Source organism: Xenia sp. Carnegie-2017, unplaced genomic scaffold (assembly GCF_021976095.1).
Source record: "Xenia sp. Carnegie-2017 unplaced genomic scaffold, XeniaSp_v1 HiC_scaffold_23, whole genome shotgun sequence".
Taxonomy (NCBI): Eukaryota; Metazoa; Cnidaria; class Anthozoa; order Malacalcyonacea; family Xeniidae; genus Xenia; species Xenia sp. Carnegie-2017.
This window is the reverse complement of record NW_025813486.1, coordinates 12712677-12738411: the sequence shown is the minus strand read 5'-3', so window position 1 is coordinate 12738411 and position 25735 is coordinate 12712677. Positions and strand designations below refer to the sequence as shown.

Genomic DNA, 25735 nt, shown 5'->3' with positions numbered 1-25735 from the left:
GCGAAAAAGTCGCAGGCTGGGTTGAAATTACTTCGCGTTTGAAACCGAAGTAGTAAGTTTTGTTGATTGGTTCTGTTTATTGTGTCACTAGGTTTGTACCACCTTTTGCCCAGATTGTTGTTATACTTGAAGTAGACGAAAAAATTGTTTATAAACGCTGAACAGTGAACACTATCACCTACGACTTCACTTGACTCTAAAAATGACTCCTGCTAAAGTTGTCCAAACATCAGTCAACATCAATAGCAACAGTCCTTCTCAGGTCTCTCCTAACCTGGACGATTTTCATCTACAAACATGTTACGAAAGTCCAGAGTTCAAACCATTTACTTTATTACTATCAAGTACTGTCACTGTACCATATGCTATGTCAGATTTTATCTGCTAAGTGAGACTAGTAAACATTTGTTTTCAATAGATATTTTTTCTTAAAATGTTCTCAGGGTCAGGAATTGTGAATTATTTTATTATTTTCTTCTGAGAAAAGAAATTATTTTGCAGGCATGTTGTGTATACTGTTGTACTAAGTGTACTCAGTACTGTGTTTACAGTTTAATCAGATGAAATTATAGTGTTGTTGAGGAAAAAATCTAGAATTGAATTTTTGTATGTAGTTTTGAGATGGGTATGACTTGAAATATTAAAACAAAAGGCATCATCTTTGAATTTACAGAGCAAAAAATGTTGTCTAAGTTTCTTGTATTTTCTATCTATTTTAGATGGAATGCTCAAACGAAGGTGGAAAAACTTACGCGATGGCATGATGCGTTGCTTATGTAAGATAAGTGATGGACTTATATAAGAAAAAGTGAGGCGGGTGCTACAAAGACACCCACATGCAAATTCTTCGAGCAATTATTTTTTTACGTGATTTTGTTTCCAATCGTGAAACAGAAAGCAACATAAACGTTACCCCAATGAATATTCCAAACAATCAGATGCACGAACAAAAAACTGAATCTGCTGCACAGAAATCAGTAAGGTTCACAACATACAAATATGACAGCCCAAAAGAATTTGGTAAACGGAAACTGGATGTAGATCAGTGTGACAAAAAGCAGCCTTATGAGCGATCAAAGAAACATTTTGATCGGCAAGAAAAGATTGACTTGTTGTTGGTTGATGCTTTAACAAAGTCAGAAGATGTGTCAACACAAAAGACTGAAGTCCGCAGTTCAAACCAATTGTTTTGTGACAGCATTGTGGATATATTAGACAAATTGCTTCCTAAGAGCAACCGAATGGCAAGGGTTGAAATTCAAAACATTCTTATAAAGTATGAATTTGTGACTACACGACCCTGTGCGTTTGACAGGCGTGATGTTACAATCATGTCTTGCCATGGCACAGAACCTATTGTTCAGTTGAAATAATCTCTAAAACTGTCTCTGATATTTTTGATTATATTAAATAGTTAATGGATCCAAGATTTGTTACATCCTGAATTATTGACATTCTCCCTTCTCCACCCACCTAGTCTAAGTGAACCATTGCAGTCACGGTCAATAAAGTCAGATGGACAATATGGATTACTTGGAATACACCTGTCAGCCATAAGGTAGTTATGAAGAGCCACAATTGCTTTTGTAGCTTGCACTGCAACGTCAACATCTGCCGTAATTGCTCGTCTGAAAAGTCTGAATCGTGAAGTGGCAATGCCAAAGGCATTTTCTACAATTCTTCTTGCACGGAGAACCTGTAATTTGCAATTCTCTCGGGGATCTGGATCCCCTAGGATAAGGTTTCATTAAATAATTTTAAAGAGGGAAAGAATCGTCTCCAACAAACACATATGGTACACTAATATTGGTCTCAGGAAGCAGTCTTGACTGTGGAAGGTTTAATTTGTTCTGTTCCATAGCAATAGCAAGTTGGCTACTTGAAAAAACGCTACCGTCACTTAGACGTCTATAGTCGCCTGCATCAACTATCATAAATTGATATTTTACATTCACAACTGCCATCAAAACATCACTGTGAAACTTCTTGTAGTTAAAAAACATACATCCTGCTCGTGAAGGACACTGGATAATGATATGCTTACCGTTAATCGCTCCGACGCAGTTCGGGAAATTCTACCTTCTCTCAAAGTCTTGACTCACATCCAGCCATTCTTTAGACGAACTCGGAACAGATAAAAAACCATTTTCTGCCATAACATTCCACAAAGCTTTGCAAGTCGCCCTTATAATTCATCCCACAACAGTATCACTTAAACCGTAACTTGCTGCAATAGTTCTAAAGGCGTCTCCAGTGACCAAATATCTTAAAGTGATGCAAAGCCTTTCTTCAGATCCAATAGCTTCTCTTCTTGCATGCCAGCGTGTTATTTTTGGTGCAACTAAGATCAGTAATTCTTCAAACTTGAAAGGAGTCATACGAAACAAACGAAAAAAAATTCTTTGTCATATAACATAGCTTCTTGAACTAGAGTATTGTATTCTCCTTTTTCTTTCCTTTTTTGTAATATATTCCTTACCCAAAATCTTTTCTTGTATTTTTGTTTTCTTAATCTTCGTCTTAAAAGAATTAGCAGAAAAAGTCGTCGTCGATTATTCAGAGCCGCCATGTTATGGTTAAATTTCCCGCAATCTCTGGCGGAAATAATGGAAATAGAATCCAGCGGGCGGCCAACGCTCTCAAAACAGATTTCACACGCGTGGGCGAAGCGACCATAATGGAAAATCGCCTTAATGTTCTCATAGTCTGCGATAATTGTGGTCATTATCAATATTTCCAATTTTGAATCACTCATTTATTATCTGATTATTCAGAGATTATTCACAACTTTGCAATTTTAGTGTAGTTTTAATGAAGTAGAAGTATATTTTTAAAGAGGAACCTCTTTAAGTATACACGAAAAAAGGTTACGAATAAGCTGTGAGCTGAAACAGAAAATTAACTGACTTATGTATCTGCTCGGAGAAAATATTTTTACAAGTTTTCTGAAATCTCCATACATTGTAAAAAATAACCCACGCTTTCATTCCACTGAATCAAAATTGTTTTTTAATATCTCATTCACGCTTGCACAAGCTATTAAAAATACATGTTTTTACTGTAAAAGGCTTGGGTCTACCACTTTCCTCTTCTTTTTAGTTTTTTTTATGTTAATCGTCAAGTGGATGATAAAAAGCACACATATGACATTTTGGCATAATCGGTAGTCTACTGAACAATTAAAAATTGGCTACGTTTTTCTTATACACCCAGATTCTCTAATCTAATTTGTAGGTGAGATTATGAAAATTGCCTTAAGCAAACACAAGCAGTAAACGGATAATGTAGAAACTAATAGATACGATTGTTCTGCCTCTTTTTGGAGCAAAGGAGGCCACCATTGGTTAATTCACGAAGGGCCCTTAGCGGTTGCGCTAAACCACTGATTGTTCTGCAATCTGTTCGTTTTTATATACGCACTACGTTATTGCATTTTCAGATCAAATGATGGTGGCGCGAGTTGCACAATCGTCTCGAAAAATATTTCAAGAGACAGTTCCTGATGGTACTGGAGCTAGTTCACTATAACACTAACAAAAATGATCACTAATATGAAAAAGTTATATATTTGTCTAAGAACCGTAGGGTAATTGTGAAAAAGTGCAAACTGGAAATAATAAACTTACAAATGAATTGAAGAAACTCTTTTTCCTTTTAGCAGAGATTTATTTGCCTTTGATTACATTCCTGTCATTGGAAAAGAGGTGGAAGTGTTTAGAGAGACTACATGGAACTAACATAAGGTAAGATGCCAGAAGGAAGCACAGGCCTCTAAAGGAATACCAAAGCATTTTTATGCATTTCCTGAGCAATATAGGCTGAGCTATTTGGTAAAGAAACGCTTTTTATTAAATTCACAATTTTATGGCTACTGAATTTTTTTTATACTGACAATGAACAGGTTTCAAAGTAAGCAAGGAAGGCCTTGATCATGTAGCTATTCTTTCTGAAGTAATTACTGTTGGAGATGACTACTTAACTCCAGCCGTGACAGCAGAATGTGAAAGGATAATACCTCAAATAGACAATATTGAGCCAATTAACGCTGTCACTGCATATATATTTTTGAAGACACATTACTAGGAGCAATTGTCCAGTCCATGAAGCACTAACATTTAATACATGGACTAGCATTACATTTCCTTAGAAAGAAATATTGAATGCTACACAAGTTTGAATGTGCCATAGGAGCACATAGACATTCCATTGCACTGAAATATTTCTCAGTTGACACAACATGATTTTTAAACATTAGTTAAGAACAGCAGAAACTCATCAACCAAAATGCCTACTGTTTATGTATGGAAAGCACCACTTCCTATTGTTAGTTTGTTTTACTTATACAGAAGTGCAATTTCTATATTGCCAAACATATTTGATGGAAGGTATAATGGAGAACATATCTTGTGAGTAATGAATACATAAAATGCATAACCAGCAACACCTAGTACAGCGATTTTGGGCAAATAGAAGAACACATCATACTGTTCTTGTGAGTAGCAGTCATTAAGCCAAAAAGATTGTTTCTAAGCTGTAAAATGTTTGCTATTCACCGTGCAATATATTTGTTATATTTTGCAGTTTGGATGCCCCATGTGAGAGCTTTATTGAGCAAACTACCTAGATGGGACGATAAAAACCTTCAATAGCTAAATAAAAGATCACATTCCTCAACTGGGTCAATATAACAAGTTTGGAAATATCTTAAATACAAATGTGTAAAAAATGGGGTGGGGGGGTAGGTAGTTTATTAAAATATTAATTGCAGCCTTGCGGCTGAATTGCAAATATCTAAATTAGTAAAATTATAATAACAAATAAGTATCCAAAAACAAGTATCTAAAAATCTAAAAATAAGTATCTAAAAATGGTACTAGCTAACACCAACAGAGACAAAGAAAACTCCATACCTGGCCACTTTTGTGTAACTTTATGTACACAAGGACAGGATGAACGAGTTCTTCGCTCTGTTGGTGCGAGCAAGCGGAACTATATATTTATGTTTACTTCTCAGGCTATATTTACAGTTATTTTTGTTTGGCAGTAAATTTCTTAATTTATGGCGTTCATTTGTTTCAATTGTCTGGAAATAACGTCAGAGTTATGTAAATATTTGGAATGATAAGTTAGCTGAATTACATATCACATACAAGAGACACTCAGATCTTTCTTTCAAAAGGCGGCACTTATTTCTACGTCATCGCCAATGTCAAAAATTTGCACAAAGATTGACAAAAGTTGAAAATTTAGAGGACAGTAGAAACAGTTTGAAAAGGCCAATTTTAATTCTGTCTTCAGAATTCAAATCAGAAAAGAGACTTTTATAAAATGTACTCATAACAAGCAAAGTGAAAAATTTGGTTGCATAACCACACTAAATATTAAAATTCGCAGATTTGGGTGATCTATTCAGGCATTTTGACTGGTCAGGACTTACTTTGGACTTACTTGCTTGATATGGTCGGACTACTTCAACGGCTTTGACTTACCTAATGCTTCTTTGTAATTGGTTAGTCTTACGTGACTTTAAGCGTGGAAATTCTCATGAAACACAACAAATACATTTTAAACAGGAGACCTATTTGGATTGAGCATATGAATGTAAACGTTCGGAATGCAATGAAAAACGATGGTTTGGAGAATGTAAGAATTCTTCATTTATTTTTGATCAAGAAATATTCTGATTCTTCTCAGAAATCCAAAATTTATATCCTTGTTTCTCGGTGGAAATGATGACAATGAACGAACTATGTCATCCTAGATATGACAGTTAAAAATTATATTCCTGCTTGTTTTCGTAATAATTCTTTACTTTAAGGTACGAATCATATTATTTTATTTACAATTTCCACATGAAGCATTGCTTTTGCCAAATTTCTTGTGATTTTTTATGTTGTTATATGTACGTAAATGTCAAGCATGCTGTTGTTGATGCTCCCCTTGGGCATCTGAACAAGATAGTTTTATGAAGTTTGTATTGTCTCAATTTTCCATAAGTCTGGAATTCATATGTGCTATAGCTCTAAGCCTCTAACATGCATACGTTTTGTTGCGGATTAAGGATCTAGGTTATCGAAGTGATAGAAATTTGTTTACACACTCTGAAACATAAAGATTAAATAATATATAATTCTTGGAAAGTTGCTAATCGGAGTTTTATGCCAAAGCAATCTCATATGACGTTTGAAATTGCTTGTTTCATTGCTTTAGCATAAAACTTTGAGTAGCAACTTTTAAAGAATTGTTATTTGTTTAATCATATATATGCTCTACTCTGATGTTGAGCACTTTTATTTACTTCCAACAATTCAATTCACGTATATGAAAACTATTCTGAAATATAAATATATCATTTGTTATGCAGAGTTGTTATTTATGTTTATACATCTTATCCAACATGAAACTGTGTATACCGACCTGTTTCATTGGTGCTGGCAAATGTTGGTGGCTTGATCCATGTTTTGAGAAAACTAACTTCTATTGAATTAGTTTTGAATTCAGGCTGTTATGATGAACATCCGGTATTTTCATGTGTGGCTTGCTAATCAGCACAGTGAATATTTTTAAAGCGGCTATAAGTATATTTTGCCTCTCTTCGTATCACATGAGAGTTTAGATTCAGGATTGGACTGGGAAAGATTGAAATGAAGCAATTTTAAATTGCTTGGAGAAGAACTAGTATGTGTATTATAGCTCTTTCTTCAGTAATTGGAAGAAGTATTGCTACCAGTTCTCCTGATTGTGGAGAAATCTTTAATGACTTCCCTGGTTCATTTGCAAACAAATTTGAATGAGCCAACAGTTGATCTTCATATTTTGTTTTGAAATATACGAAGAGACTTGTGAAATCAGGACAATGTTTTCACCCAAACAATTTTTTATTTTAGAGTGTATGCACAATGAAAAGAATAACTTTAGGTACATTCCACTCATTAGTATCTTAGACGTTCTGAAGAAGTTTCAACCACAGTTAAAACTTAAGTTATTCTTTGCATTTTTGGTATACTGCCAATCAGCCCATGTGAATGTAAGAGATCAATTTCAGTGATGAAGAATCTAAAAACATACCAAAAGAGCAACACTATTGTGGAAGAAGGTTAAGGTGGCTTGGCTTTTTTTCGAATTCATTGAAAAATATTTCCTTACATTGAACAAGAAATTGATAAGTTTGCTGAAGATAACACCTGTTTAAAATTTGCTTTATTTTTTATTGATACGTTACTCTAGAAATATCAGAAAACGTAAATGTTCCAAGACGCTGGAAATCACAAGTTGTACGGCGTCCGCCTTTCTATGACTGACGTTTAAAAAATCTGGATCCGACCCTGCTCTTGACTCCCCTAACTGTTGTTTACCAGTCTTGCTACCGAGTGGATTTGTGATCTCTAATTCTTTAAAAAACACTACGATCGAGTTGTAGTGCTATTAGGCATCTTGAAAATAATAGGGACTTTTTAAAAATCTCATCATCTCATAAATTAGAAATGATATTGTTGTTGTTGCCATAAGCACTCCATATCTAGAAGATGAAGATTATGCATGATTTAACCTTATGAAAGCCCATTCTTAACCATCCCTGGCACGTTTTTTGTTAGTCGTGCTACTTTGAAAAGAGATCCATTTCCGACTATACATGCTGCAGTAGATGATCCAAGGTAAGAACATACTCACCAGTGGCAAAAGCCCGATCCCGTCATTAAGTAAGTCATAATATATTCATTTCGAATGCTATCTAATATCTAGTTGCTTTGCGCACATTCATCAGTACCTCAATAATACTTTTACGTTTGAAGGTGTACCTTATACTTCTTGGTTGGAGTTGTCAGGAAGGTTTTAAAATCAGTTGAAGATGAACAAATGATTGAAGTAGAAATGAGTCAAGATCAGTGGCATAGCTGACGGTCACGCTACTCCCGCCTAGCGGGACCAAAAAATCCAAAAAAATAATAAATACTCTATTTTAATATGAGATATTCATTATTTCAAAAAAAAATTTGTACTATTATCTTTTATTCTTTCATTTTCATGCTTTTATTCGATGGTTCGTAATTGTAATGTCTCAGAATCTCAATATTTGTCATGTAACCTAGCAAATGCCTTTTCTTAAACATTTCAATACATACTCAGGCGATTCGTCCACGTATTCCGCCTGTCTTCAGAGGGCGGACCACACAGTATAATCATATATAAGAAGTTTTGGATTCTGGTTGGCCAAGGGATTTCGCGCATGCTCATATCTGCTGTTTTTAAAGTCGAACTCCCGTTTGTTTAAATTGATGGAGATTACAATTGTTCTATCTTTTAATACAAGTACATTGGTTGTATGATTATCATTATACGAAATGATTGTCAGTACCTAAAATTACTAATCTTGGAGTTGAAGTATCATTTGACCAAGGAGGATGTGCTATTATAGTAAAAGATGGAAGAAGTAAAACCATAGGACATATCATAGATGAAAAACTGTGTTTGGTGAATACACCAGAATATGCCAAAATAGCTGAAAACTAATGCGCCGTCTTTAAAAAATGGCACTGTAGATTTGGTAACATAATTTACTCATATTTTAATAAGATGGTTAGAGAAAAAGTAGTCAATGGTCTGAAGTACTATGATGAAAAATTAGACAAAGAATGTGAAGCTTGCGCTTAAGGAAAAATGCATAGTTAACCATTCCCCAAGAAGAGTGTCAATAAAACAAGTTCACCATTTCATTGGATACACAGTGATCCATGTGGTCCTATGAATGTTGCCTCTATGGGTAAAAGCAAGTATCTGCTAATCTTTAAGGATAATTTTACCAGGTATGTGAAAGTGTATTTAATCAAACGTAAAGCAGAAGTATTTTTAAATTTTAGAGAATATGTGTGCATGGTTGAGAAGGAATTGAGTACCAAAGTTGGAAAAATAAGAACTGACAAATGTGGGGAATACGTTTCTCAATCATTTCGTAAATTCTGCGTTGAGAAGGGAATCAAACATCAGTTATCCGTATACCCCTGAACAGAATAGAGTATGAGAAAGGCTAAATCGAATAATGTTTAAAATAGGACGATCAATGCTTTTTAATGCCAAACTACCACCTCCATTCTGGGCAGAAGCCATTAATACGGCCGTCTATCTACATAACCGTAGTGCAACATAAACCCTGAAGAATCAAACACCATTTGATAGATGGTTTAGAAATCAGCATGACGTATCAATTTTAAAAGTCTTTGGATGATTATGTTTTGTGCATACTCCAGACAGCCTCCGAACCAAACTAGAAGCCTAAGCTAAAAAGCAATATTTGAAGGTTACCCTAAGGACATCAAAGGATACTAGTTTTATGAAACAAAACTCTTCATTAAAAGTAGAGATGTCCTATTTCATGAAGACAGGTTTCATTCATTTGAAGATAATAAATATTGCAATGATTCTTATTCCGTTTTCTGCAACATGAAAGATAATAAAAAGCCTCCAGAGAATGTAATTGATCACGAAATTTTTCCTGCTCCAGAAGGTCCTGTAGAGAATGTCCCTTCAGTGGGAACTTTGAGGAACTAAACACTGGAACACAAAAGACACAAGGTCTGATATTTCAGTGTCAATCAGAATATTGTCAAAGTTTATGTCAGTCCCAAGTAAGACTCATCGTCAAGGAGTAAAGCGAATCTTTAGGTGTGTAAAAGGAACGTTGAAATATTGTCTGAAGTTCAGCAACGATGGAGGTTGCAATTTACATGGTTATTCAGATGTTTATCACGTTGGAGACCTAGATACTCCACGTTCAACGTCTGGATATGTTTTTTAAATAAACAACTCAAACATCAGTTGTACCAGCAGGAAACATTCTACTGTCGCAAGATCAAGTACTAAAGCTGAATATATTTGCTAAGTCAAGCTTCTTAGGAAGTAATCTGGATACGATTGACTTGGGATGCAAACCATAATCACCAACAAAAATCCACGAGAATAATCAATTGAAATCGCACGGAACCCTAGATTACATAATAGAACCAAACATATTCATATAACATACCATTTTATTCTTGAACGAAGAAATGCGAAAGAAATTCATATCAAATATTGGGCATCAAAGGACATGATAGCAGATATCATGACCAAAGGACTGTGCAAAGATCTATTTGAAAAGCTTACAAACCTTTTCAACGTTAAAATATGTTGAAAAATTGTTACTGTATTACAAAATCCCTACATGGGAGTGTTAGAATAACATTACGATTACGTAATTATGACCTGACTTATTTACTTCCGATATACGATTACATTCATTACACGTGTACAGTTAATATTGGTGTGAGTCTCTTTATTTAACGTTATAGCTATTTTATCCTAAAGCAGGCTACACCAACTGCCCAAACAAGTTGCCTTGAGGGCTTCTAGTTAGTACTTAGCCATTTTTTTCCAAAGATGACTGCCTACTTTTATTAGGGAATGTACTGCATGCAAAGAATTGGATGTTCTGCCATTTCTAAACAGTCAGGATGAAATCAAGTTGCACCTTACTTTTTCATTGACATATTATTGCTGCTCTCCATTTTAATCTTAATCTATGTCAGGAAAATAAAAAAATGAGGATAGAGTGACCAAATGAAAGTTTTTTATCCTAAATTTATAATGGGAAGCAACCGTCCGAAATGTCAAAGTTCATCCAAAGTATTGTACGACAATTTTTTATAGTCTAGTCAATTGCTTCCATAATTTTAATATGAAAAATAAATGCCATTATAATGAATGGATGAACACTATTAAAGATTATATGAATGAAATATTCAGCACATTGTTGGAGGCTGACAAGGAAACCTTTAAGAAAGCATCTTATAAGTTACATCAAATGAACCCTGCCCTCTGAATACCATGCATGCTAACTAGTGCAAAGAATTCCCTGTTTTGTTGCATTCTTCAGGCAATGGTTGTAGAAGAGTTTGCAAGAACAGCTGAGGATATGTTTTGAAATGTAAAGCTAAATCTGATGAATTAATTTATAAATTTATAATACTACTTGTTTTAACAAATTTATGCATATTGCAAGCTAGTTTATGTGAATCATAATGCAGAGCTAACAAAATATTCATTAGGATCAGCTTGTTGAATGTTTTCCTGATGACACTGTATGCACATGCCCGTAGTGAAATTCTTTTTTGCGCAACAAGACCATAGACAAGATGAATAAATTCTCTTTAAGCCACACTTACTGCGTGATTCTAGAATTATGGCATTATACATATAATTATACATTGGTATACAGTATGCATCTTTTTGCAGATTTCTTGCATTCCTGAACTGTAACATGCACACTTAATACTCACATGTCTTCTGATCCTGTTTGCTTGTATCATGTTTTCTCCAATTTTCTATAGTTAGAAGATGTTAATCTTAAGAATCCTTTATCTAGGCAAATGGTATCAAATACTAGATGTTTGGTAATGCATGCTTGAGCAGTTCAAGTGTATTGAAGAACACGTTCATCTTCTAGACAAGCAAAACATTCGTCTATTTCTTTATAACACAGACATTCCTTTCCCTTGATAAGGCGTTCCATTGAGTCAAAGTTGTATGTATTTGCTGAGACCTCTTAACTTATATCATCCTTAACAAAAACTTAATAAATTAAACATATTCTCTATTAACAAGAACAAAAATCTCAATATATTCATTCGATGTTGTGTTATTCGTGTAAAACATAAAGCAGACTTTTTGTCTCAATAGCATGTAAATATTATCACATAACTTCAGTTTATTGGAGTCCATACTATTTTTTCAGTCAAACATAAAAACTGAACAAAGATGCATTTTGTACTACTTATTTGGCTACAATTTCACCAGAATCTGCAGACGCTACAGCATTCTACATACGCATTTAAGTTGATGTTTAAAAACAAGAAAATTTAACATCCAAAAAATGCAAAAAAAGTCTGATAATCACAGAAATAATTTAGCTCATGAAATGATTATAAGTAAATTAATTCAGTTGAAACAACGTTGACGATGTGTAAAATTATATACAACAAGTATACAGATAATTCTTGTTAATTGCACCCATTTGACAAATAATTTTTTCCACCAAAGAAAATGTTCAAAACTTTTATTTCATATGATCTATGTCTTTTCATTTCAATAGGCATTAATGTATATTTTAATACTTGCAAGAATGACGCAAATGGTTGTCGGCAATGTTGATAACAATTAGTGGATTTATTTTATTATTAGCCATAGAGATTGAGATTAATAACTTTTTTCAACACTTCCTGCCCAGCTACACAACTAATAATCCTTTCTTCAGGGTTTAAAACTTTCTGAAATATGCAAAGATGAGGATAGAAATTTTATTGACATTCTCTTCTTAATACACATTTTGCTTTATTACAGGAAAGAAGATACACTAAAGAGAAGTGAACTTAAAATAGAGTGTCCACGGTACGATAACCCAACGCAGTGTTAATGTGCATTCATGTTTTGCATTGTCAAAATTGTACCAGTAGCCAACATCTTAAGTGGTTGTTTTAGAACATGCTTCAATGTTTAAAGTTCTGTAACTGCTGACGCTTCCATAACCTGATTCAAGCATAGATATTAGAATAGTTTTATTTCCAACTATTACGCTCTGGTTTCTACGAAACTGATGTCGATTCTGTGAGAGGTTTTGTTTTATTGAAGACAAATAAATGATAATGGTTTCTGACACCATCAATCTGTTGATCTTCATCAATGTGATCTGGTGCGTATCTTCTAGACAATTCATTGACTCAGGCGTTGAGAAAGCAGCAGATCCAGTCAAGTCTGGATTTTTTTGAGAAAAGGATAGTGGTAATGTCAAGAAAGAAGAACATAAAGTTGATGAAATAGGTATTCAAAATTGAAAAGGCTTTTTTCCGTTGCCTTCAATTGTTTTTAGGTGTATGTCTTAAGACTAAAAAATGAAATACGCTTCAATCATGATTCCAAGACTGATATTTGTAATTTATAAAGCATGCAGAAGTTATTATAGTCCACATTAAGTTTAAACTCATTTGGTCAAAAATGTTAAATCCTAAGCCAGATTAACAATTTTCGATAAAATAAAACGCTAACCATGCTTGCTCTTTCTTTTATCTTTAGACTTGTCCATTTGACTGTAAGCAGTTGTGTTTCTACAAATATGGAAAATACTAGAAATATAACATGAAGTCATTCAATTGTTGTAAAATTGGTTGCTTGACATTCAAGAAGTATCTAAAATTTGGCCTAAAACCCTGGCTGTCATATATTCTATTATTTGAAAACAATTGCAAATGTCAAAACTTGAAGATCATTAAAGGCTAACTTTAATATATCACTGTGTAATGATCATATAATTTTTACGAGTATATAAGTATAAAAAATCACAAAGAATAAAGGCCTATGCTTTAGCATAAAAAAGGTCTTAGTGCTTTGAAACATCAATATAATGGAAAGTGGAACTTCACCTTGATAATCTAACAGCCTTTGTCAGAGAAATCCTGAAACCACAATCCAAGTTCTATACATGAAACTAGAATAAAGTATATTTGTTCCGAACTGGCTATATATAGTTCAATGTCTAATAAAATAAACCTACCAAAGGCTGCAGAACGTTCTTTTTCAGTCATTATTATCAATGATATTCATGAAACCAGGGTGGAGAATATAGGAGGTAAATGGGACAATCGCAAGTTGAATCTCATGTCTTGTGGAGGGAAGGTGTCTCACATAAACAACCAAAATTTTTAAAAAAGCAAAATTTCACGATACAATTTGAAAGCATGTTTAATCCGAAAAAAAGAACAACAATAAATAGAAAATGGAAACTGTTGAGTTCGTGTTACTCGCCATATCTCAATTTCGTATTATACTTTTCTCTTTCAGTAACAACAACGAGTAAACTTAGTGAATGAACTGATCTTTATTATTTTACAAGGCAGTATTTATAATATTCTCTAGAATTAGCAAATAATATTATTGGTCAAAATAATTCATCTAATCTAACTATATAAGGTATATAAGGAAATTCTACTAACGTCAATAACTGTTCCTTGGGTGTTAACCGCATGGGAACGGATACAATGGTTGACCAAACTACGTATTTACTGCTTCCCTTTACGTAACTCTGCGGTTTATGAGCATGACTCAACACCCCCACTTGCTCATTAACTAAATTACAAATTAATATCTATTTACCAGTTATAAATGTTTTGAATCTACTTAATTTAATCTTACTTACAGCTTTCGTAAATATATCAGCCACATTTTCATGTGTCGCTACATATACAATCTCTACATTACCAGCCCTTATTTCACTCCTTATGAAGTGATATTTAATATCTATGTGTTTTGATCTTTTGTGGTACATTGGGTTCTTAGCTAAGTTAATTGCACCCTGATTGTCAACATTCAACACTACACGTTCACCACTCTTACAAATACGCAAATCAACACACAATTGTTTCAGAAATTTTGCTTCCTGAATAGCCTCCGTCAATGCCATATACTCAGCCTCACAAGTTGACAAAGCAACTGTGGACTGCTTTTACCTCCAAGAAACCAAACCACTGTTCTCACTCAATCTGAAACCGTAACCTGAAATACTACGCCTGTCATCTACATCGCCAGCCCAATCAGAATCAGAAAACCAACCAATTTTAAAGCATTTTCACATTTTCTAAAAGTAATTGTTTGATCGCTTGTATTCTGTAAGTATCTAAGGACATGCTTTGCTTCCACTAAGTTCGCTTCCGTCGGTTTTGACATCTTTTGGGATAGCTTTGTTACGATAAAACACAAATCAGGTCTAGTACCTGTCATAACATAAATAAGGCTACCGACAATTTGTCTGTAAAGACTCGGATCTTCTAACTCAGGCGATTGATCTTGCAACATTTTATTTGTATCGGAAGATGATGGGGTAGGTTTGGGTTTACATTCCGAGATGCCAAATTTTGTTAGTAACTTAATAATATATTGCCGCTGGCTCATTGTAATTTCATTTTCAGAACATTTGAATTCAGTTCCTAAGAACCATGACAATACTCCTAAATCTTTCATTCTGAAGCGTTCACATAAAATTCTCTTAACACTCTGCATTAATGTTTCATTGTTCGCAGCAATGATAAGGTCGTCTACCCATACAATTATAATGGTAACATCCTTTCTGTCGAATCTCGTGTAGACACATGGGTCGACTAATGATTGTTTAAAATTTTTCCCGATTAAGTGTTCATGCAATACGTTATTCCAATTTCTACCACTTTGTTTCAGTCCATACAAAGACTTCTTCAATCTGTACACTAACTTTCTACCGTTTTTGTCTACTTGCTCATACCCTTCGGGTTGATGCATATAAATCTCGCAATCTATTGGGGCGTTTAGATAAGCTGTTTTTACATCCATTTGATGCAACAACATGTTATTTTGAACAGCGTGTTGAAGCAATACGCGAATTGAACTCATGCGGGCAGTTGGTGAAAAAGTTTCGTTATAATCAATACCGGGTGTCTGCGAGTAACCCTTCGCTACATAACGGGCTTTATGGGTTTCTTCCTCATTTTGCCCTATTTTTACTGTGTATACCCATTTCCCCCCAACTATGTCCCTGTCTGTTGGGGGTGGGACAAGTTCAAATGTATCGTTCTCGACTAACGCTTCCATTTCGTCACTCATGGCTTTTTGCCATTTTACCTTTTTGTCAGAGCTTATTGCTTGGGAATATGTCGTTGGGATATTGGATACTCTATAACAATAATCAACGGTATATGAGACTGTATCCTCCCCTAAAATCTCCCCGGTAACATACTCATTAAGGTATTTGGGTTTACTTCTTGTCCTAGTGGGGTATCTAGATTCTCCAGCTGTCTCTGGAGTACCAATGTCTTCTTGGGCTGTTTGGGGATTTCTTTCATGCAGTTTTGTTATTTGGGGTGTAAGTTCTTCGTCATCTAATTCTGGCATTTCCCTGCTACCCTCCCTGAAGAACTTAACACATCTTACACGTTCTACCTTATTAATCTCAGGATAATATACTAGATACGCTGGACTATTTTTATCATACCCTACAAAGATACCTTGTTTACTTCTAGGGTCTAGCTTTCTAGAGTTCTGTGAATATCCATAGCAAACACAACCAAAAACGTGCATTTTACTTAAGTCTGGTTTTGAGCCAGTAAACGCTTCAAACGGAGTTTTGTTTAATCTCGAATTAAAACAGCGATTCCTAATATAAGCAGAGGCCATGACAGCATATGTCCACATGGATTTTGGTAGCTCCGCTTCTAGTAAAAGACACCTAGCCATGTTAAATAAAGTTAGCCACGATCTCTCAACCGTGCCGTTCTGGTGTGGCGAATAAGGTGCACTGGTTTCGTGCCTAATTTTGTTTTCTCTAAGAATCGACTCGAATTTCTCGCTTGTAAATTCAGTACCGTTATCGCTTCTTATGCGCTTCACATTTCCGTATGGCGCAACGTCTGCTAAAAATTGTTTTAATGCTTGTGGTGTGTCACTTTTATGTTTAAGGAAATAAACCATATTCAATCCTGAATAATCATCAACAAACGACAACGCATACCTAAACCCTTCTCTTCCTTCCGGGTCTATAGGACCTGCAAGATCTGTGTGAACAAACTCAAGAGGACCTCCCGCCTTCTTATCTTCCTGCTTACTTTTTGTCTGACACATTTTACCTTGCGTACAAACTTCACACTCAACTTCCCTCAAGTCTGTGATTTTCATCCCCTTAACCACCTTCTCTAGCTTCCTAACATCCTTGTAGTTGCAGTGACCTAGAACCTTGTGCCACTCATAAAGAGAACATGCAGTTTTATTTGATGAGGATATGCTATTTAAATAGTACAGTTTGCCTTTTTGTCTTATTCTAAATGTTGTGCGATCAGGGCACTGTACATGCTTATCGTGCTTATTTAGTTTGACTTTAGCCCCCTTTTCTACAGCAGCATTTACTGAGAAGATATTTTGGTCGTAAGATGGGACATATAACGCATTACTTAATAATACATCCTGCGTATTCCCATGCAAGTCAACTAATTTGACTTCCGCAGTACCCTTACCGACTACTACGTTGGCTTTACTGCCATCTGCTAATTCAATTACATGCGCCTTACTATTAAAGTTACTATCAAAGTCTATAAATTTTGACTTATCGTTGATGATGTGGCTCGTAGCTCCTGTGTCCACCAGTAGAGTAAAGTTGGCCTGCTCCGTATCCTTTGTGTCTGCTTCAGCGGTCTCTTCTTCGTCCTTTGACACGAATACAAAGGAGTGTTGCTGTGCACCGTCACTACGCTGTTCGTCTTTCGCTGATTTTGACGTTTCTTTAGTCTTTCGGCAGTCTTTCGTGTCGTGGGTCTTGGTCTTGCATATAGAGCACCACTTGTTTCCCTTCACTCGACATTGTGCACTTTTATGTCCTTTCGCCCACATTTGAAGCAATTTCCTTCAAATTTTGGTTTCAAAAACATAACATTGTCTCCTCCCTCAGTTTTCGGCGACAATGATTTTAAATTTTCCTCTTGACTTCGTAATGAGTTCTTAAATTCTGCAAATGTCATTTCTCCCTCTCTTTGAACTGTTACGGTTGTGAAAACGTCGTACACGCTTGGTAAACCTTTCAAAACCATCGTGATGAGTAGCGCATCACTAATTGTCTCCTCAGCTTCTCTTAGGGCTGTTGCCGCTCGTTCCACTCGCAATATATAATCTGTGACAGTTTCGTCGTCACTTTTCTTCAGCGAGGTGAGTTCTGTGTAAAGAGAGATGATGCGCGGTTTTCCTTTGCCTTGATAATGACGTCGGAGGATTTCTAACGCTCGCCGTCCGTTATCTTTCGCCTCCCGAATCACAAGGGACAAACTTCTATCGTCCAGGCATTGGACCAATTCTGCAAAAGCGTCAGCCAGTTTTGAAGCTGCTGGTTCTTCTCTCTCATCTCCAGATTCAATAAATACGTCGTACAACTTTTGGAGACGCATATAGCCCAAGAATTTAACTTCCCATAACTCGTATTTGCTTTCGCTTCCATCGAAAAGCAAACCTCTCTGGGCCCATAACCTGTTGAGTTCGTGTTACTCGCCATATCTCAATTTCGTATTATACTTTTCTCTTCAGTAACAACAACGAGTAAACTTAGTGAATGAACTGATCTTTATTATTTTACAAGGCAGTATTTATAATATTCTCTACAATTAGCAAATAATATTATTGGTCAAAATAATTCATCTAATCTAACTATATAAGGTATATAAGGAAATTCTACTAACGTCAATAACTGTTCCTTGGGTGTTAACCGCATGGGAACGGATACAATGGTTGACCAAACTACGTATTTACTGCTTCCCTTTACGTAACTCTGCGGTTTATGAGCATGACTCAACAGAAACGTCACCTTTTCATCCCAAAAGCCATTGCTAGAGAAATAAAGCTATCACAAAACTAATTATATATATGGGATTAGAATAAAACATCACACTCACATTTATATTTATAAATTACATTGCTTAAAAGTTGTGCCGGTAGAGATTCTTTTGGGGTGGATGGTAGAATGGTTCTTTTCAAAAATATAAGATACATTGCTGCAAAAAAACAAATTCACCGTAATATTCTCACCCATCCATGGAAGTTTGATAAATACAAGGAGCTTAGCTGGTACAAAAGGCCTGTTCCGCTCATTTTTTGTGGATGAGAAAAGTTTATCAAGCATTTTTTAAGGATATCCATTTGAGAGAAATATCTTTCTCAATGAGTTGAGATCACCCTCAATGAACTCCTCTGATGGAAGTCTAAGCGTTCACTTTATTAAACACTTTACTAAAGAAATCTTTTCTGTGTGTGAAGAAAAAGAGTCAAAGCGTGTGTACGAACCCGTAAAAGTTTCCTTGCGATGAATGCTAGTAAGGAATTAACCATTGCGTTTATGGACAAGAACATCCAAAATCGCTAACTGACAATTGATTCATGCTCAAACGTATGACTTAAAGAAGAGTGAAGAAAACAGAGTCTATGCAAAAATAATTGGCAATTTTTGTTGTTACGAAAAAGGGAAAAGGTGTTTTCAACGCAACGTTTGTACCACAACATTTTTTGGAGGCCCAGAAGAGGCAAACATCTTACACTCATAATAGCCTACGAAAATATTAGCAAGTACTGGTCCATAAGTAGAACCCAAAGCCACCCCATCAATTTGCTTCTATATGATATAATTAAAAATAAACTCAACTCCTCTAGTGGCCGCTAACATTAATTCTTTAAAACCCCCCTCGGACATGTGTGGTACAGCCATGTCAGAGTGAAAAAGATTATCAACACAGATTTCGACAGTTTCTTCAAAGGCCACATTTGTAAAAAGACTGGCTACATCAAAAGAGCACATTGTCAGATTATGATGAGCAGAAAGAACTAGTTGTTTCAGTTGATTAGTAAAAGTAAACGAGTCTTTGAGAACTGTATTGAGAACTTCTTTAAAACAGGTGAAAATTCAACTGGCAGTTGTTTAGCTAACTCATGATGAGCAGAGTTAATCATGGCAAGAATTGGCCGAAGTGGAGCGCCCTCTTTGTGGATTTTGAGCAATCCATACATACGTGGTCTTTCTGCACCGGTTAGGCGAAGTAAATTGTAAAAATTCTCACTGATTTGATTTGACTTTCTTAATTCTAAGAGAAGGGTTTGTAGTCTCCTTTCTATTGAAGAGGTTTTGTCGCAAACAGGCAATTTACCAAGCTTGCAAAGTTTTTTCTCGTCGTTTAAAACGTTTGGCATTTTGCTATTATAGTCTCCCTATCTAAAATCACTACACCAGAGCCTTTGTCTGGTTGGCAAATTACTATATCCTTATTCTTCTTTAAATTAGAAAGCGCAACCATATGTTCTTTCGTTAAGTCAATAAATAGTCAATAAAACGTCCCCCTTGATTCCTGCCGATATTTTAGCCAAACACACACAAAATAAAGGAGTACAATCCATATTTTTGGAGAATCGACAAAACTTACAAATTTGAAAGATTTAAGTATGCTTAAACTAAATAGAGCTAAATATTTTCAACTCCTTATTTACTTAGTCGGTCAAGTACGAATAACTCCACAAAACAACTTTAAGAGCAACAATTCCAGCAACAACCACAGCAACAATTGGAACAGCAACTAAAACAGCAGCATATACTAACAGCCAGTTACTTTTGGCTGGATTGACCATTATGAATGCTGAATATTACAAGATCTAAAGAAATGAAAATTCCCCATTGTTTTATTGAATGTTACTAATGATTAAAAAAGCTTTATGATAATTTAAAAAGAATATAATTGAAAAATTTTGCCTCGGTTTTTAAAAACGATGTGCCGGAACATTTACACAAAAAAGGTCACAGAGACATGTTAAAGGGAATATATAATTTAAAAAAACAATTGCCAAGGGCATATTAGCTTAGGTTTTAGAAATGTTTTACATTGAAATTTTTAATACTGATTCCCCTATTTTTCTAATTTATTGAAAAATCATACCAGAATATATATGAATGCAGATGATAGTGTAAGCTATTTAATATTTTCCACACTTTAATCTTGATTCAATCATTGCGTAATAATTAAGGTTTTAATTTGCAGTCCAGTTATTCTAAATTTTGCGGTCAGCATTCAGTATTTTATTTATTAAACTCTATGTTTTCACGGATTTTGTCACATATCGATTTTTACAGTTACAAGTCAGCGGCTACTAAAGTACACGAAGTGGAATGGGAATTTGATTGGCTAAAGTTAAGTAACGGTTACAATACTTTCTGAATAAATTGAGGAACATTTTGAGGCAGAAGAGGAAATTTCTGATGGTCTCGATAAAAACTTGAGGGAGTTTTATTGAGTTACAATGAGTGTATTATTGGGGTAATTCCTAATTAACTCCCTCATAAGCATCAAGCTTCCAGCAAGCGAACCTCATACTGATACATTTTTTGAGCTTCGAATTTTATTTTCTACCATCGTTTGTAATTCACGTCGAAGTATTTCAGCGACAAAAAACTACATATTGCTCTCATAAAGCGCTGTATGCATTAAATAAAAACAAAATAAATAAAGCTCTGTTCTTACTACACGCGCAACAACCTAAGAGGGCATTTGAATACAAAGTAGAGATGTTTGTCTAACGTAGTTTATTTTTTTTCATAGCAGCAATAACCTAGACGATCTACATCCACTAATCAACAAACATTTGTGTGTTGGAAAATAGCGAGTACGGTATGTGGACTCGGAGTGTGGAATCTTTCCTAATCCAAAGATAGATACTTTTAACACAGACTCTATTAGGACATGAAGTTGAAGATTCAGAGTTCATGTTGTAAGCGTGTGATTCGAGGAGAACTTTTTTACTGGAACTCAACATTTTTCACTCTATGGTCTATGGGTCATAAAGTGAAAAATGCAAAGTATGTGTTGTATGCGTGTGATTAGCGGAGCCGATTCTTTATAGCGGAGCTCAGCTATTTTCACTCTTTGGGGGCATAAAATTGAAAACGCAGAGTCTGTGTGAGAAGTATCGATCTTTGGATCAGGAGAGACCGCAATTTTCCTACGTACTCCGTATTCCACCCTCTGATTCGAATAAAATGCGCATACGGATGACGGATGAGGGGATAAAACGCAGACGAGGGGCAAAAAGCGGATGAAGGGACAAAACGCAGATGAGGGGATAAAATGTGGATAAGGGATAAAATGCGGATGAGGGGATAAAATGCAGATGAGGAGATAAAACACTGATGAAGGGTTAAATCTACAATGCAGAAACTCCTACGTGTTGTATCCGAGTACTTCCTAATGCATATTTTTGAATACATAGCATGCACACATTACTACAAAATCATAAAGTTTGACAACTTAAGAGAGATACTGTATTTTATAGTAGTGACAAAAGAAAACATGCATGTTGTAATCTGTTGTCATGGCTTCCAGTTCACACGAAAATACAAACATACAAGTAAGTTATTCCCATAATCTTAGCAACGAATCATTCAAAAATTTTGGCATGTGCTAAAACCTGGACTAGACTGTGGACTATGTTGACTGTAGACTATTGACTATTATTCCCTATGTGAGCAATCTCGGGCGTGATTGGTCAAATACTTGCATATAATTCTCAATATCTACAATTGTTACGACATATCTACAGATAATAGTTTCTACAGTTATTGACGCCATTAAAACCGGTTTTGAAAAAATCAAACAATAGCGATGTTTAACACAGTTTCTAAACACGATAAGCGAAATCTTTTTTAGAAAGATAGGGAAAACACTAAAAAGCGAAGAAGCTGGTTTTGAGCATATTTACAGCATATCTCAACGCGAAAGACTTGAAAATAAACGTTCTGTTTTAGCGACAAATTAGCGAAGGTTTGAAAATGGTTTACATTCATCAGTTTGTAATATCATTTCAACTGTTAAGATGAATAATAAAACAATTATTGAATTCTTTTTCGCATGATATCAAAAGTTATTCAGACCTTGGTCGATGTTATCTAGCCATCTATGTCCCTTAGTTTAATTTGACATACACCATTTTTACATTTTTACCAATTTTACAAGGTTTTATACGTAATGTTAAAATGTTACATATGTTTCTTTACAAAATACGGTCGATTTACAATAACAGAAAACTGCTGGGAAGTAGGAACTATAAAAAACATTGTCATGATTACACTTAAGCATCTTTCAAAAATAATCACTAATTATTTACACTCGAGTTATTTATTTACTAATGACTGGAAAATGAGAGAGCATATCTTAGTATTGCTTTTACTTGACATTTGATCATCGCTTAGCAATTGAGGGAGGGGTAGTATTAATATGTTCATGATATGCAGACTTAAGCTCTTTTAAAATCCATTATTTTCTAAAGATTATAACATGAATACATGAATATAACACCCAATTATCGACCCTCTGCGGTGCCTGAGTAATGGTAAAATTTGTCCGATTTTTGATCAAAAACGTCTTCTGATACGTTCTTCATACATGGAAGGTACTAAAAGTCCAAGCTTTGCGTAATAAACAAGGATCTACTCCCTCGGTTTATGGTAAGTCCATAGTCTAGTCCAGTCCAGGTTTTAGCACATACCAAAAATTATGTTTGAAAATGGAGTCAAAAAAGTTTTTTACTCGAGGCTCAACAGCTGTGTTTGAGACTCAAACCACACTCAACACACCGTACAAATTGCGTTTTATCCCCTCATCCATCATCCGTATCCAGAGGCTTATCCGCAATCCGCATATACATTATATTCTAACACTTCCGCACTCAGCATTTTCCATTATGCCACAAAATATATTTATCGACATTCCCGAGTTTAAATTATCAATATTTTATTCTGTATGACACTTGATTTCTTTCTTTATTGGTTACATTTCGTCTGATGTCAATCATTTTTAAGTACAGATAAAGCAGGGGCGGATCTAGGATTTTTCAAACATCAGTCATAAAAGGTCGGAGGCGCTCCGATCCTGGAAGGGCATTCTTCCCTGGTAAATTTTGAATTTCAGAGGCATTGAAATGCCATTTTTAGCGTTTTAGAGAAATGCATGTATTTTGTGGGCGTCGTTTTGGCGTAAAAACAACACATTTTGCTTACGTTTTTTTTCAAAACAAAACTGAAGTGAACAATAATGGACATTTTGCCAAATATTTAGGCTCATTATCATGCCAAATGTATGGCTCATTATCATGTCTAGGAACATAAAATTTAATTTACAATAATCCTATTCCAAAAAAGATATTGTCTTTAAAAATTTCTACCAAGTTGTCAGGCATAGACCCCCTAGAGACCTGTATTCACACCTCTATGTAATGAGTTAAGTTAGAAATGAGGTACTACTTAGGAAAGTTCATAGGTGTAGAAAAGCTCAGACTTCAAACCATAAAGTTTATTGTAACCCTAACCCATCTCCACATACAGTGCCAGCAAATTCATCTTTTGAGAAAAAACTCAAAATTTTTTTCTACCAAATAATAAGCAAAAATTATCAGCGTGAAAATTTGCAATTAAGGACAGCTTAATATCATTTATGTTTATTAGGCATTACACTAGCCTATTAACTTCAGTAAGTATATGCAAGGTGTGCTATATAGCAATTACCAGTAGCATTGTATTTGCCAATACAAGCAGAATGTAACCAACATGCCTTTAATCATATAATTACATGAATGTTAAAATTGGTTCACCTGTCATGCTTACTGGTCATGATAAATATCTTTTCATATGATCAAAACTAGTTTAAATGAAAATCTGAAATAATTTAGTTTAGAAATTATAATGATCATCAGAAAAATTACCTAGTGATCATGAAAAATACTTTGCTGTTTTGCCAAATTTCAAGGATTATCTGCATACATAGGAAGACATTTTTACTTTATAGAAAATGCTTTTCATACATCAACAGCCCTTTGGAAATTCTGGCAGGCAATATTATATGAGCCGTAGATCAACACACCTTGACATCTCTACATGAGGTGTTCAGTTAGAAAAGGGGACAATATGTGACATGGGACAGCATTTCGTGTATGTGAAATACATTCCAGTCAAATTGTCAAAATAAAAAGCTTCATTGATCAGAAAAGACTCAAAATCACAGGTTATAGTAAACAGCTTCTCATGTAATCAATGTTAGTAATCTCAAATCTTAAACAATGCGTAGTATAACTGTCCAATTAACTCAAAAAACGAAAACAAAATGATGAGTCAAAGTGAATGGTATAAATTTAGTTTTGGTGCTCAGGAAGGCTGCGAACATATGACCCGAGTACAGTTGTTTTTTAAACAAAAGTAAAAGGTCTTGAATTAAATTTCCTTGTGCGTTTTGTGTTTCTCATCACATTCTAACCCCTAGGTAATATGGCCTTAGGCAACCAATGTGCAGTTCGAGTAAACATTTTGAATATTTCAATTGTTCTATAAGTCACAAATAACAAAAAACTTGCAAAAATCGACCACTCATTAGAGCTTCCAGCTTATAGCACGCGGTCAAAAATGACATTTTTCTGACAAGAAAGCTTTAGTGTGCGTTAGACTTCAGCTACCTCTAAACGCTCAAAAATCTGTTTATACCGTTTAGTAACTATGTATAAATGTCGGTTAATTACGATCTATACATTAATAAACGTTTAACATGTAACGATTTCCAGTGAATATGGCCAGATTTATAGACAGCTTACCTTTTATGATGATTTAGAATTGCTTGTCGTCACCAAGCACACTTCAACTCTTAAGACTCTTTTGAAGATTTGAACCGTTAATTGCTTTAGGAAAATGCAATAAGAGTGTTATTTCAGCATAGTGTTAGCTCGCTTTGTTAAAATACCAGGGTGTTACCCACTTACCGAACTTGTAAAGTAAACCTGATAATATTTGTCTTCGTCAAGTCGATATGTTACAAATTAGCTTGTGTATAGAGTCCTTAAGTGGTGACGTCACGTTTCCATGGTGCTAAAAATCTCAGTTCTAAACAAGCGTCCATTCGATTCAAAATGGCGACATCATCCATAGCTACGCTTTTTTCTTTCTTCTCAGAAGAAAAGAAATCTATAAAAAAGGGCGAAAACCACTTTAAGTCAGATCACATTGAAGCATTTACTTACCAGCAGAGTGTTTTACGAGGAGAAGTACACGCAAGAATGAAACAAAAGGTTTATAAAGTGACGGTGAATGCCAAATGTCAAGATTAAGTTTGACACTGTTTTTGTTGCTCAAATG

General features: G+C 34.9%; 2 long non-coding RNA genes and 1 pseudogene across 2 annotated transcripts; 1 reads left to right on the top strand and 2 right to left on the bottom strand.

Annotated features, from left to right (window-relative positions):
* Positions 1-917: 917 nt before the first annotated feature.
* LOC124449133 lies at positions 918-4083 on the top strand (annotated as a pseudogene).
* An 8863-nt stretch (positions 4084-12946) lies between these two features.
* Positions 12947-13706, bottom strand: LOC124449604. Its single transcript, XR_006949456.1, has 2 exons — positions 13580-13706; positions 12947-13133 (listed from the first exon to the last, which is right to left on the bottom strand). It is a non-coding gene; the product is annotated as an uncharacterized LOC124449604 (long non-coding RNA).
* A 6247-nt stretch (positions 13707-19953) lies between these two features.
* On the bottom strand, positions 19954-25451 carry LOC124449363. Its single transcript, XR_006949364.1, has 3 exons — positions 25363-25451; positions 25198-25281; positions 19954-20223 (listed from the first exon to the last, which is right to left on the bottom strand). It is a non-coding gene; the product is annotated as an uncharacterized LOC124449363 (long non-coding RNA).
* Positions 25452-25735: the final 284 nt, after the last annotated feature.